Source organism: Carassius carassius, chromosome 43, assembly GCF_963082965.1.
Source record: "Carassius carassius chromosome 43, fCarCar2.1, whole genome shotgun sequence".
Taxonomy (NCBI): Eukaryota; Metazoa; Chordata; class Actinopteri; order Cypriniformes; family Cyprinidae; genus Carassius; species Carassius carassius.
This window is the reverse complement of record NC_081797.1, coordinates 8935046-8948611: the sequence shown is the minus strand read 5'-3', so window position 1 is coordinate 8948611 and position 13566 is coordinate 8935046.

The following is a 13566-nucleotide window of genomic DNA, read 5'->3' as shown; positions in this document are numbered from 1 at the left end:
TTGTAGTTAAAATGCAGTTTAATTAATTCAAGAAATCAATGTAAGTAACTCTGTAAGAGCCCATTTATATCAGTGAATTAAAGACTAATAATGTTACCAAATAACAAATAAATTCCATGTCAAACCTTTTCCCTGAAATGTACCTCATCTCCTCCACCTACTGATGGAACAGGTCTGAAGGCGAGCCTCGTGATTGGCAGAAATGAAGGGCCAAGGATTTGTGTGGGTGTTGATCCAGATGGCATTCTGTTGCTTAGTACGCAGAGCATGTCAAGTCCAGGTTACCTGGAGGACATGCTTAGGTCTTGGGACAGGAATATAATTCTGTTCCTACTCAAAGATTTTGGATATGTCCTCCTTAGTGTGCAAGAGAAAGGATGACCCGGACATATTTAATGGCCTCTTGTAATACATTCTGCACTTCTTCTAGCACAGTGTGTTTTTGGGGGAGCACAAAGAGCATTTTAAACAGCCCGAAGCCCTTGACGAGGGAGTAATTGCACAAATGTGTTTTGATATGTATGTGTGGAGATTTTTAGCTGCAATAAATGACTGCATGATGCTGTAATAGGTCAGTGAAAAGAACAGGGTCGAGAGCGTGGGTGTGAATATTTCAGAATGTCCTTATTCAAGATTCCTTGCTATTGTGATCCCTCCATGTAACATTGCAAATCTCATCAAAAATTTCAGGATGAATAAAATTTCCTGTGAACATGTCTGTATATGTTAATGCGTCTATAGGTTAAAAGTATTTATTTAAGATTACTTAATTTTGGTGATGCAGAATTACTGAATATGAGATTGAGGATTGAAAGGAGACTGAATAGTCCTCTGCACTTAAACGAGGGATTTAATTAAACATCCTGTGGTTTAAGGCTCATCCCTGTTGCTTATTAACCCTACACAACCATCATGACTCTGAGATCTCATAAATTATAGCCATCGGAAATATTATTTTTGTTCAGACGTGATTGTGATTTCAATCTGTATGACTTTTATAGACCACTAATAATGATGTATGCCAAGCAAATCGCTTTTAAGTGAGAGCAATCACTTTTTCAGCATGCTGCTCTTGTGCTTTGTTTAATTGAAAGAGAGTCATTACAAAAGCCATATCAGCCCTAATGCTACAAGAACAAGAACCGTAATGACTTCATGGCAGATAAGTGTACTGAATATAAGATGCGAGGGCGTTTAGTGACGTTTGATCCATGGGCGGTCAAGCTATTAATGGAGATTTTGTTTGTGTTTTAAAATGACTGAAATCGTTATGGTTGTAGGTCATAAAAGGTGAGCCCAAACAATGGCATCATGATTTTTCTCACAGTTATTAGAAAGTGACATTAACATAAGGGAAAGGTGTTAATGAAATTCTATTATTTTTTTATTCACAGTAGGCCTACCAATTTATACAAACATAGCACTACCTCAAAAGATTCTTTAATTAAAAAAATTCATATTTGAACTATAGCAATGACAAAGACACAGGAAAACTGTGCAACACAGTAATTTCTGTCTTTTTGCGAATGTCTCAGTGTTTATGAATTGATTGAGTAAATGATTCAATGACTCCTTGAAAAAAACAATTACTTTTAGTTATATTTTTGGGCTTTTTTATTAAAAATAAAATGTGCCGATTTCCTAAGCGGATAAAAATGCCTATAATGACTATAATGCATGGTGAAAGAGCACTTCACAGCACTTCGACCTCGGCGCAGTAATATCATCACTCCTGAAAACTCCCCCTCCCCTCTAACTTCCGTCAATACAACCAACGTGAGGAGTTTTCAGGAGTGATGATATTACTGCGCCGAGGTCAAAGTGCTGCGGATTGCTCTTCCGCCATATATTATAGTAAAAAAAAATGTATCCGCTTAAAAAATCGCCACGTTTTATTTTGAGTCTCTTCTGCTCACAAAGCCTGCAATTATTTGATCCAAAAACAGTAAAAAAATAAAAAATGTACTATTCATATTAACTATTTTCTTTTTGAATATCTTTTAATATGTTATTTATTCCTTTCATTTTCAAAGCTTATTTCTTTGCATTATTAGTCCAGGCTTCAGTGTCACATGATCTTTCAGAAATCATCCTAATATTCATATTTTCTGTTCAAGAAACATTAATTAGTGATATGTTGTATGAGGAATATAATTTTTTAGGTTTCTTTGATGAATAGAAAGTTATTAAGATTTGTAACATTATAAATGTCTTCAACTTCAGATCATTTTAAAACATCCTTGCTAAATAAAAGTATTAATTTCTAACCCCCCCCCCCCCCCCCCCCTCCCAAAAAAATAAATAAAATTTAACCGACTTCATCAAAACAAGGCTGGAGAGGAATACACACAAATGAGGACAGGAACAGGAATGACCAAATAAGGGCAAAGGAGGCACATGAGGAGCAAAACACACACACAAAACACAGACCAGAGTCTGACACTTACATTTTAAAATATATTCAAATAAAAAGCAATTAAACAGTAAAAATATTTTATAATATTACTGCTTTTACTGTATTTTGGATCAAATAAATGTAGGCTTGGTGAGCAGAAGAGAATTATTTTAAAAAAAAAATCTTACTGTTCAAAACTATTTGACTGGTAGTGTATATATAGTTTAATTGATCAGTGTAAATCTGAGATTTCTATTGCCAGTATTTTCTAAGCAATTGCATGCTCAATCATCACATTGCTGGTTTGGTGGTGGTTGTTATAGAATCTGAAATCTTAGCTAAGGTTAATTAACTTTCCATGAGACATTTGCAGTGTTCTTTTAGTGATGATATTATATTTTTCCGAAACATCAAAGCTCATAACACCATACGATAAATACTGTCCAAGGTTGTTTCATCATTCACTACATTTAGGCTTTTTAGTGACTAATGAGTGAGTAGTTCATTAAACTAATGGTTTAGCTATTGGCACATTACTTTAATTCATGGCCATCATCATCTGTTAAGTCATATTCATGGCTTTTTTCCTTCTCAGTGCAAAGCTAGATGTTTCCTTTCAATGAACTTTCTTAAAGATGAAACCAAAACCCAATTCAAGCACTATATAATATATATATATATATATATATATATATATATATATATATATATATATATATATATATATATATACATACATACATACTAAGGGACCAAGAAGGCAATGCCATGATGGTGTTTTGCACTCAATGATCTTCTCTCATTTGCAGTGCCCTAGCTGCTGTATCTTTGTCTCTTGCGAAGGACTCTTGCATTATTCTTTTCCTCTAAAAAGCTTAGCCTGCTTTACCTGCTGCTCCAAGCAGTTCAGCCCCATGACAAAAATAATGTTTAGAGCCACCTTAAACATTGAGGACATTTGGGTCTGAGCATGTTTCTTTACATAATGCATTCTGAAAAACCAACGGCTTTGTGTCTTTCCTGAGCTAACTTAATTCCAGCCTTGCATGCAGGATTTTGGGGTCTGACAAGAAACTACATTTTCTTCAGATGAGTCTGTGTGAACTGCTCTCTGAGACATTGTTCAAAGGCATAAGTATATAGTCTCATATAAAACACAGGTTTCAAATTCTATTATATCAGCGCAGTTAGGTCCACATAGCCATCATTCAATACGTTAAGCGTTATGGAAAAAATCACCATTTTCACCCAAAAACCTCACCACTCCCATTGCTTCACATTAGAAGGATCGTTTAGTGAAAATACATCACCCTCCTCTAATTACTTTGCCCTCTATTGGAATGAACTCTTTCCATCCATTTATTTCAGTTTACTTACAGTTTACTGGCATCCTTTTCTCTTCTCCTACTCTTCCTTTTTTCTTCCTCCCTCTTGTTCTCTAAATAGATGCATTTCTAGCTGTCAGCAGAGTTTGTGGGACAGACTGAATTATGGAATCATATGAGCTTTAGGTGCTTTAATGGTTTTTCTATGGAGAAGATTACAGAAACAACACAAAGAGCCTTGGATTAGAGCAGATATATTACATTGTGATGGATCGCAGAGCCAGGATTTGGCAGTCAAACGGAGCATAAAAGACGTCTATTTTTAGAAACATCCTATCAAACCCATCCCACCTGAGAACCATCAAATGTTCTTTTAATTGGAAATGTTTCATCCAGGCTGTAATGTGGGGTTTCTGACGTGGCTAGTGACGATGAATCCGTTTTAAAGGTTTTTTTTTTTACTCTGAAGACAATTTTTTTTTGTCTATACAATGAAAGTCAATGTGGATCACACTGTCTTTCAATTTATGGACAAAAGCAGTTCACATTCAGAGTTTTTTAGAAGGAAAGTCTAAGATTAATATATGATGACTCATTTTTGTGTGAACTATGCCTTAAAATCGACTATAATCATTCAAGTATGTGCAGTGTTTCATTCTTTTCTGCACAAACACACCTCCTTTATATGCAAATGAGGCTTAGAATGTGCCACAAAAAAAAAAATGGCTCTATTTCCCCGGCACAATTAACCTTGAGCTACAGTAAAGTAAATAAAATTATATTTAAAAAAAAAGCTCTTATATGTCACCCCAGTTGTGATCTTTTATCCAATACAGGCTGTAGACTACATAAATGCATCCTGTACAATGAATGAAATGTTCAAAGCTGACAATCACCTTTACTTCCCCCCCAGGAAAGGAAGTGGCGAGCTAAAGCACTGCTCAGGAGGCTGAGAAGGGCCTAAAACAGGATGATCCTGGCTCTTGAGTAAGATGCTAATGATGATAAATGGTGTATGTGTGGATTAATGAGAACAGAGGACCAGACGGGGGAACCGGGAGTTCCGGAAGAAAATCTTTGTGCCATCTCGCTCTAGACGCGAAAAGCTCAGTCGTCGGTGACGGTACTTCACTGTTTGCCCTTGAAAAGCAGGTCCAGTAATTATATCTCCCCTGTGCAGAAAAAGGGGAAGGGACAGACCTGCCTGGAAGCTTCCTCATAATTACATGCTGCCTCTCCAGTAGAATCAGATGAGATGATTTTACCTGTGAACCATCTGTGTTATACTCCACAGTTATTGGTAAGTGAGGATATCAAGCAGACTCTGGGTTTTTTAGCAACAGGAACAGTCTCGTGGGTGTTCAGCATTACCTCAAGGACAGGAAAGAAAAGAATGACTTATGAACAGAAGTATCATAGGTGTTTGTTGTATTCCATGATTTTTTCATGACTTTTCAATTTGTGCATGCCCAGGCCAGAGGGAATCTGCAAAGCTTTTCTGCACTGATTTTAGGACATAATCTGCAAAATATACATGTTAAACAGCACTACACACTTAGCTAAATGCATAAATACTATATATATATATAGGAATGGGCTAAAATTCAGAAGTTACAAGAAATGTTTAGCTGCAGTTATTAATGAAAAAAGGGGTCACATCAGATACTGAACGCAAAGATTCACATGCTTTTGCCCAAAACAGATTTTATCATTTTAAAAACATAAATTTATAGATATTTCTGTGGCAGTTTTCCATTTGTTTGTCAGGTAGCAATGATTTTTAAATTGAATTAGTGGCATTAATTGATTTAAACTGTTAAATGCATTCATCCAGTGTAAAACAACACACTGGTATAGTCAATGAATATCTTATTATTAAAATAATATTAATTAGTTCTAAACTGAACTTAATTTTAATAATGTAACTTTTCCATGACTTTTTCTTTCATTTGAATTATTTTGTTCATTTCTTTTTCCACTTTTGCAGGTTTTGTAATCATTTCCCTGGGTGAACACTGATACCAGTTTTGAAACAACAAGAGGTTTGTTACCTTCTGTGCTATAAATATATTTTTCTTGTGTCTGTGATTTTATTTCATTTTTGTGGGATTTAATTGTGGAAATGTTTCTTCAGTGTTCAAATGAAACCAACTGCACAGCTTACAGTTTAAAGATCTGACTCAACAAATCACACATTTGTATCTTTCTCATTTAAGACTGACAGGTCGGTTTAAATAAAGCACAAAATTAAAATTAATTGCAATCATACAGATGGACTTCACAAAACTTCAGACTGAAATTAAAAGAAGATTAAATAAAAAAAATAAAAAAACTATGCAAACAGATAATCCAAGCATGAGCAGCGCAGTCCAATTTCACTTCAATTAACACTTTGATAGGCCACATTAATGAACGAACTGCAACAATTCAGGCTGTATCTCTTCAGCGTGTCCCTAAACAAAACACTGCAAAATAGGGGAACAAATGAGCAGATAAAGCAAATTGGATTGGAAATTTAGTCCCCCAAATGACCACGTAAATTATTGCCCATGCAAAGCGTCCCACTGTCAAGCATCAAAAAAGAAAAAGGATATGCTTGCCAGCCACCTAGGATAATTAAGTTCCAGAATAGCCGGAGTCTATCAGAAAGGCAATGCGGCAAATGGACAATGCAGAGCTAGCGCACACATTACTTTAAAGACACAACAGGGACACACGGCCATGTATTGTTGTTGACGCATGCCTTCAGCCCGAATACTGCTTTTTGGTGTATGAACATGAAGTGAAATTCAGTAAAATCCCTCAGAGACCAGCCAAAAGCCAGTGCAGCACTCTCTTTGTTAAACATGGCCGCAGGAGAAATGAATGGAAATGTGTTCCGAAGGCGTTTTTGAATTTGCAGTGCTGAATAAGATATAAGCAAAGTGAAGTTGTAAGTATCTCAGGAGAGTCATCTTCTCAAGGCATTGAAATTGCATTCAACGTTTCTATAACCACCAGGAATCTCTTCTTTTCTCGACCATATAGCGGCCCCCAAATGTATTTAGGCTTTGGTTAGAGGCAGATGGGTTTTCTTTTCACTGGTCTAAATTATTATTGATTTAGAAGCCGAATCCTTTTCACTTGAAAGGTAAAAACATACAAGTGGGAATAATTTGAGCAATTTGCTGTGCAACAGTTGCACCACATACAAAAAAGAGAGATAACAGATAATTTCATTTTCCTGGTAAATGGCTTTGTTGAAAGCCTTTTCAAAAGATATGTACTTGATCATGCATTTTATGAAAATGACATGCAGTCATCAAATGCGCTTTTCTTCATTAAAATGAATCTAAAGAATCTAGATGCACTATTATAATATGGCTTGACATATTTCACATTTCATTTTCTGTGTTTCTTTGTGCACTATTTCCTCTAGCGATGCTAATTGCCACCGCTGAATCATTTTGAGAGAACTTTATGAAGTCGTTCTGATAAAAGGTGACATTTTTCCAATATTTTTCGTTTCTCAACTCTTTCTTTTATTCAGATCAATGGCTGCAAACCTCCCATTCCCTCGTTTTCACTGCCCCTGATGTTCAGAGTTGCTCTAGGCTCATTTAAATTTCAACAAGAAGCCAGTTGACGCTTATGTCAGTCTACACAGATTAATGGAGTGGAACTTTCCTCACAGTGTGCGGGCAAACACAAGGCCCTGAATGTGTAAACAAGCAGCACAGACTCAGTACATCAGCCCAGATAAAGGTCTTCCACATAGAGCGCCAGTGTACTAAGGGATACAATCCATGTGGCTGCTTCAGAAAATAATCATGAGGGTTGCATTTCAAGAAGCTAACTGGCTTGTCCTTGATTTCTCCTCTAGCCACATCAGAGCCCTTCTGGTTCACATTTGAGTTTTGCCTTACTCTTTCCAGGAAAGAAGAGACACAACTGCAATATTAACTAGTGCATCTAAAGGCCAGGCTTGCAGTGATCATAATTTTGCTTTGTGAGCGACCTTGTTGATTTAAAATCTCTTGCTCTTTGACATTGCAAAAATCTAAGAGGCTCTGATTTTTTAAATGTTCCAGATCAATGAACCGTTTAAGTTTTTGCTTCCTCTTATTCAATGGCTGTAGTTCAGATGGGAGGAACCTTTTTGCACCCTGTGGTTTTTCAAAGATCCAGTGTCATAGAATACTGTAATTTTAAAGGGAAGTCAATGTGAGCGGAGAATGCTAAGTGCCTCTGTAGCGATTCGCCATCTGTGGAATTAATTGTCTGTAAAAAGTTGAATGCTGGGGAAAGGAGGGGTTGAATTGATTCTCATTGATTTGCTCCAAGGCTTTGATCCATGAGAAAATGCCTTGTAATCATGCTTCAGGAGCCATAAACGAGACTAAGTGCTAAGTCATTAAAAGCAATGTTTTTTTTTAGAAATAGCATTCTATCAAAAAACCCCTTAGGCAGATAAAACACTAGCAAAGATGTAAGTTTAAGCACCGTAACCCTTTATAGGGCACTGTTTTCATAAGCCCTCAAACATATCAGCTGAATTCAGGAAACGGGGCAGAAAAAGAGAGACTGAAATGGTGCCTCATGGGAATTTGTAGTGATACCTTTCATAGTTCATTATTTACCTGTCATTTCAAATGCATTCCGTAATTAAATAAATGTTTGCTTTTACACAACAGTTCAGTAAACAGTTATAATCAATCAAAACATTTTAGACACAATATCGTCTATTACGTTAAACAAATTTAGTTCCAAACTTGAATGAATCGTTCAATCACTTGTCAAGACTGTCATATTTTTTGTACCGGAACAAATTTAGTGTATTTGAGCAAATCAACTGAGTGAATGATTCAATAACTCATTCATAAACACAGTCACTTGTTTCTTTCCTGAATAAATCACTGTTTTTGAATGAATCATGTGATCTGCATAAAGACTCACTGATCAATCCCCACCACAGCAAGCTTGATACAACATGTAGATGAGTAAACAACAATTTAAATTTTTGCATGATCTGTTCCTTAAGAAGCATCTTGACATAATAGTTAATATTCAGACTTGATGAAATATGAAATGATCTCCAATGATGTGTGTGCACATGTAGATGAGCAGAAGACGACAGATCCGACAGCTGGATTTGAGACACGCTGTTTATGTCTTGCTGCTTGACCTCATTCTCTAAACACTTTGCACTTGAGATTGATGCCAGCTCTAACACAGACTTCCAGATGTGAGGTCAGAGCTGGCGACGGGGTTGAAGAGGACATTGTTTATCCCAGTCGATTACGTGGAGGCGCCATTGTACACCTGCCTGTGAGGCACAGCTGTTTGTGTTTGCATTGGGCCATGTGTATGCATGGCTAAGACACCTAAACAGTCCTAGCGCTGCAGAGCTGTCACTGTTTGTCACGTTCACGTGGAGCAGGACTGTTTTTGAAAGGATGCCAGGCCAGAGGACATGAGCTGGAGCAGAGGTTAAAATAACCCACTGAAACTGATTAACAGAACAGGATGGCAGCCTGATGGTAATTGGCGGATTGCAGTAGCTTCCTCTGCTGCTCTTTTAATCGGGGGAAGTTGATCCACTTAATGTCGAAGCTTGATATCTGAACGTGCCACAGGACGCGTTACGAACGATTAGAGAGCGATTGGCAACTGAAATCCCTGCAGACTCTAAAACAACATGTCTTGATTTTGTAGCCTTGCGTTAATCGTATTTTACCCTCGCTTTTTGTTGTATAAAATGCTCACCCAAAAACGAGTGTTTTTTTCTTGATAGCAATTACATGTGCGGCCAGGGTCCAATCACACATGGTGGTGCATCAGGGCCAGCCAGTGGAAACAATTTGGTTGCATTATTTCCAGCCATTTTGTCGGCTCTGAAAGAAAAGAAGAGAGGCCACTTAAGACCATTTTCTAAGCCTAGCCATGTCGCTGTCGGATTAAAGTGATTTTCTGTCATTCTCAGTCTGGGCTGGATTATGGGTAAATCCCACGAGTGACCCAACACTGTTTTAACACAGACCCTCAACCAGTCTCTGTGTTTGATATTTATGTCAAAACACGCTGTCCAGTCCTTGAAATAGTGTACTCTTGAGGGTTTTATCCAGAGAATGGTTGGGACAATCGAATTGTCCCAGACGAGAACCCCTTTGAGAATGATGGCCTGGTTATGCCAAGATATTGTTGGAAAATGTATGCACACATACACAATATTGGGTGATATTGGAAGATATTGGGAAATGGGAGGAGGCTCGGTGAGACTGGGAAGTGGTCCAAGCTTTTGCATGTGTGACACCTGTTTATGTCTCCAGCCCTATGTGACATCTGGATGTGATGGTTCATGCGTAAATATTAGTAATTTTTGAATAAACATTGCCTTTGCCATCATCTAACACTAAATAACGGTTTAAACACTAATAATTTAATAACACAGTTTAATGTAATCTATAGCCAGTCTCAAAATGTTCATACTGTTCATTGTCTAAATTCACTGTTGCAATTGTTTTAGCAATTTACCAGAATTTTAACCGGTGTTTTGCTAAATATATATATATATATATATATATATATATATATATATATATATATATATATATATATATATAATTTTATGATTGTGAATCCACCTGAAATAGGCTCTAGAAATAAACATAGGTAACTATTTAAATGTGCAATCTTTTAAGTGCTAACACAGCACTACTAGGAAGTAGATTTATGTTTGAAAACTGCTGCTTGGGTCTTCAATGGCGTTAATCAGCGAGCATCTAGGAATCACAGTAGTTTAGGAATACTGTCAGTCAACTGAGCACATTAATTAGCAATTAGCAGAAAGACATTGTGACTCGTCACGGTTGACCCTTAAAAACTTCCTGATGCATAATAATAGTAAGAAATAGTTATCATATAGCAAGTAAAGTAAGCACCATTTTTAGATTGTTTTCTCTTATTTCTGCTTTTAACAAGGTTCATTAATCTCAGCGTATATTTTATGTTCCTCAACATGAAACAAGCCTGCAGAGATCATTTGATAGTTAATGAGTTGTTCTGTTCACTTCTCACGTACTGTGGTTGTTTAGATGGGCTTGGTTGGATTCTATCCGATCCTCTAACCTACATTTCTTTGTGATATGTTATCATTAACCCAGAAATGCTTGTGCATTTCTAGTTTATTCCATGGCTCTGCACTCTAAGCAGATGCTACATTTTAAATGATCTGCGAAGACTCATTTAGAAACTCAAATCTGTATTGTATTAGATTGTTTAAAAGAATTAATCTGTTTCTGTTCTGTCAGATGTTCTCCCATTTGGTCACCAAAATAGCACATTATCTTTAAAGACAAGGGATATGAATTCAAAATGTATGTCTATATATATCTGCAGACAATCCAGCAAAAAGCTCTGTGGGCTTTTAATTGTGTAAAACATCACTAAGAACAGCTAATCAAATCAAATACAGTTATTTATCATATGTAAGGACTTGTTTTTCAGCATTATTCATCATTTTGATTCAGAATGTTTTGATCATGGCAGAAACTGCTACTGATTCTTGTGAAGTGAAGAAAGATTTGAGCATTGAATAATGTGCTATTTAAATTTATATTATGTTACATGCAAATTCTCATCTTTGTAAAACAGCCTATGTGTGAGAATGAGACAAACTGGCTTAAAATCCAACTTTCTCAGCAATTTACAGTTCTGAAAATAGGTTTATACATTGAATGGCTGATATTTGGAGTTTGGGTATTAATAAGTCTGCTATATTTTCCTTTAAGGAAATCGGCTCACTAGGTATTACCACCATGTAGCTATTTTCTGTGTAGCTTTTATCTGTTTGAATTAGGAAACGCTCCAAAACAGTTTTTCATGATTACATTTTACATAAGATATGCCAAATCAAAATTAGAATCTCAAAACTGTATATTTTTTGGTGTTAAAAGTATATTCTGTCCTGAGACATTCCTCCCATTCATTTTTCTATGTATGGTCCTCCTCCTTTCTCCTGTATAGTGTGACACACCATTTAATAACATATAAAATATTTAGGTTGTTTCATAAAACAGAAAACGGTCCAGATGTCTCAGTAAGTTGGGGTCTATAATTTATTTATTCGATTAATTTTCTTTCTGCACTTCAGACTTATTGGACTGTAAAGTGTAAACTATAGCTTTAAGGCAAAATAAACCCACAGAAAAAACACGAATGTGACCGTCTGTGCTCTGGTATGACATCCAAATGATTTGATTTGTTGGTGACAAAAGAAAGTTCCAATTTGCATTTCAAGGTCTTGTTGTTATTCAAGTCATTTTTGACCTTATACGGTGCAATCCTAATGCAAAAAAATGTAAAGTATTCAATTAATTGTGGTTCCTTTCCTCCCTCACTTTCTCTCTGCTTCTCTTTTTACTCTCTATCTAGGTCATCAGCACTGCAGAGTCTCTGTAGCGGCAGCAGCTTATTCCGTCACTTCAAAAAACAGGTTTGTTTCGCCAGACACGCTTCATCAATTGGACGAAGATGAAGCCATTATCGAGAATAATAATTGAACCTTTAAAGATCCATAAAGGGCAATCATAGATGTCATCCGTCAGTTCGTCCGTCCCTTGATACAAGTCAACACGATTACAGTGAAACATCAGACAGCTCTAATTGTGAAAAAAAATCTAAATCTTTTGTTGATTGCTGAAACTTGTCCGACAGGTTGCCCACTGGGGTTTTAAAGAGGTATAACCAAATCTCCCACAAGTGTCGGCGTTAAAAAGCCCTCTCTGTGGGTTTTGCATGAATACAGTTGATTTTTCAGAGAGAGCCAATCCATGATTACAATCAGGTTTTATTACTGTGATCAACACGGTATGACATTCAATCAGGGGTTTTAATTAAGAGACTGAACAAATGATAGCAATCAGGTTGTTAGAGCCAAATAGTCTATTCTTGCCAGAAATCCACATGATATTTACCACAAGCCAAGAAATAAAATATGAAATAATCATGGTCTTTTTTGAAAGTATACATGTGGGAGCTTCATGTCCAAAAGTCGGATTCAATTAGTCAAAAGTTTAAATATATAATAATAATAATGACACCATCCTTACTGAGACCTAGAAATACAACGAAGCTAAACCACAAGTCTGATCTAAGAAAAAAAAAAAAAAACTTTTGGAGACCATATAATGTGATTGTTTTCTTAGAGGACAACCGAAACGGACAGTTGAAATCCATTCGCATACTCCCATTCACTCTATTGTCTGTCTGGCCCATTTACTGTATGTGTCTTTGTCTTATCCTGCAAACATTTTACAGCTCTGTGCTGTGGGACTCAATATTCCCTCAAGATTTATTATTTTGTATTTATTATTGACACTGACACCCCTCCCTCACTTGCACTTTTATCAAAAGTTTTTATATTAGAAAAAATATTTCTCTTGGCAAAATTTGTTAGCAGTTAAGGGCCAAGCTTTGCCTGAGCAGCTAAATAAACATGCCTGAAGAATAGTGAATCTAGAACTACGATTTTAGACCAAGCGGTTCATGACCTTATGACCAGCAGATTTTTGCAAATGCATTTTTCATGAGACAGCTTTGCCATGAGACAGTTTTCTTCATGGTCAGATTTGTTAAAAATCACATTTTCGGAATTCAAAATGGCAGACAGACTACAAAGTGGTATACTATTTTAAATTTCTAGACTAACACCAAACTGTTGCCAGTGATACGACTTCAAGTTTGGAGTCCATGTCTGGGAAGTCTAGTGTTAGAAATGTAACCAAATCTTAATTAAGATTGGTCTGAAGATCATCTGTGCCTGTGTAAAATTGGCAAAATTCAAGATGCCGGCTAATTTTGCCAGGC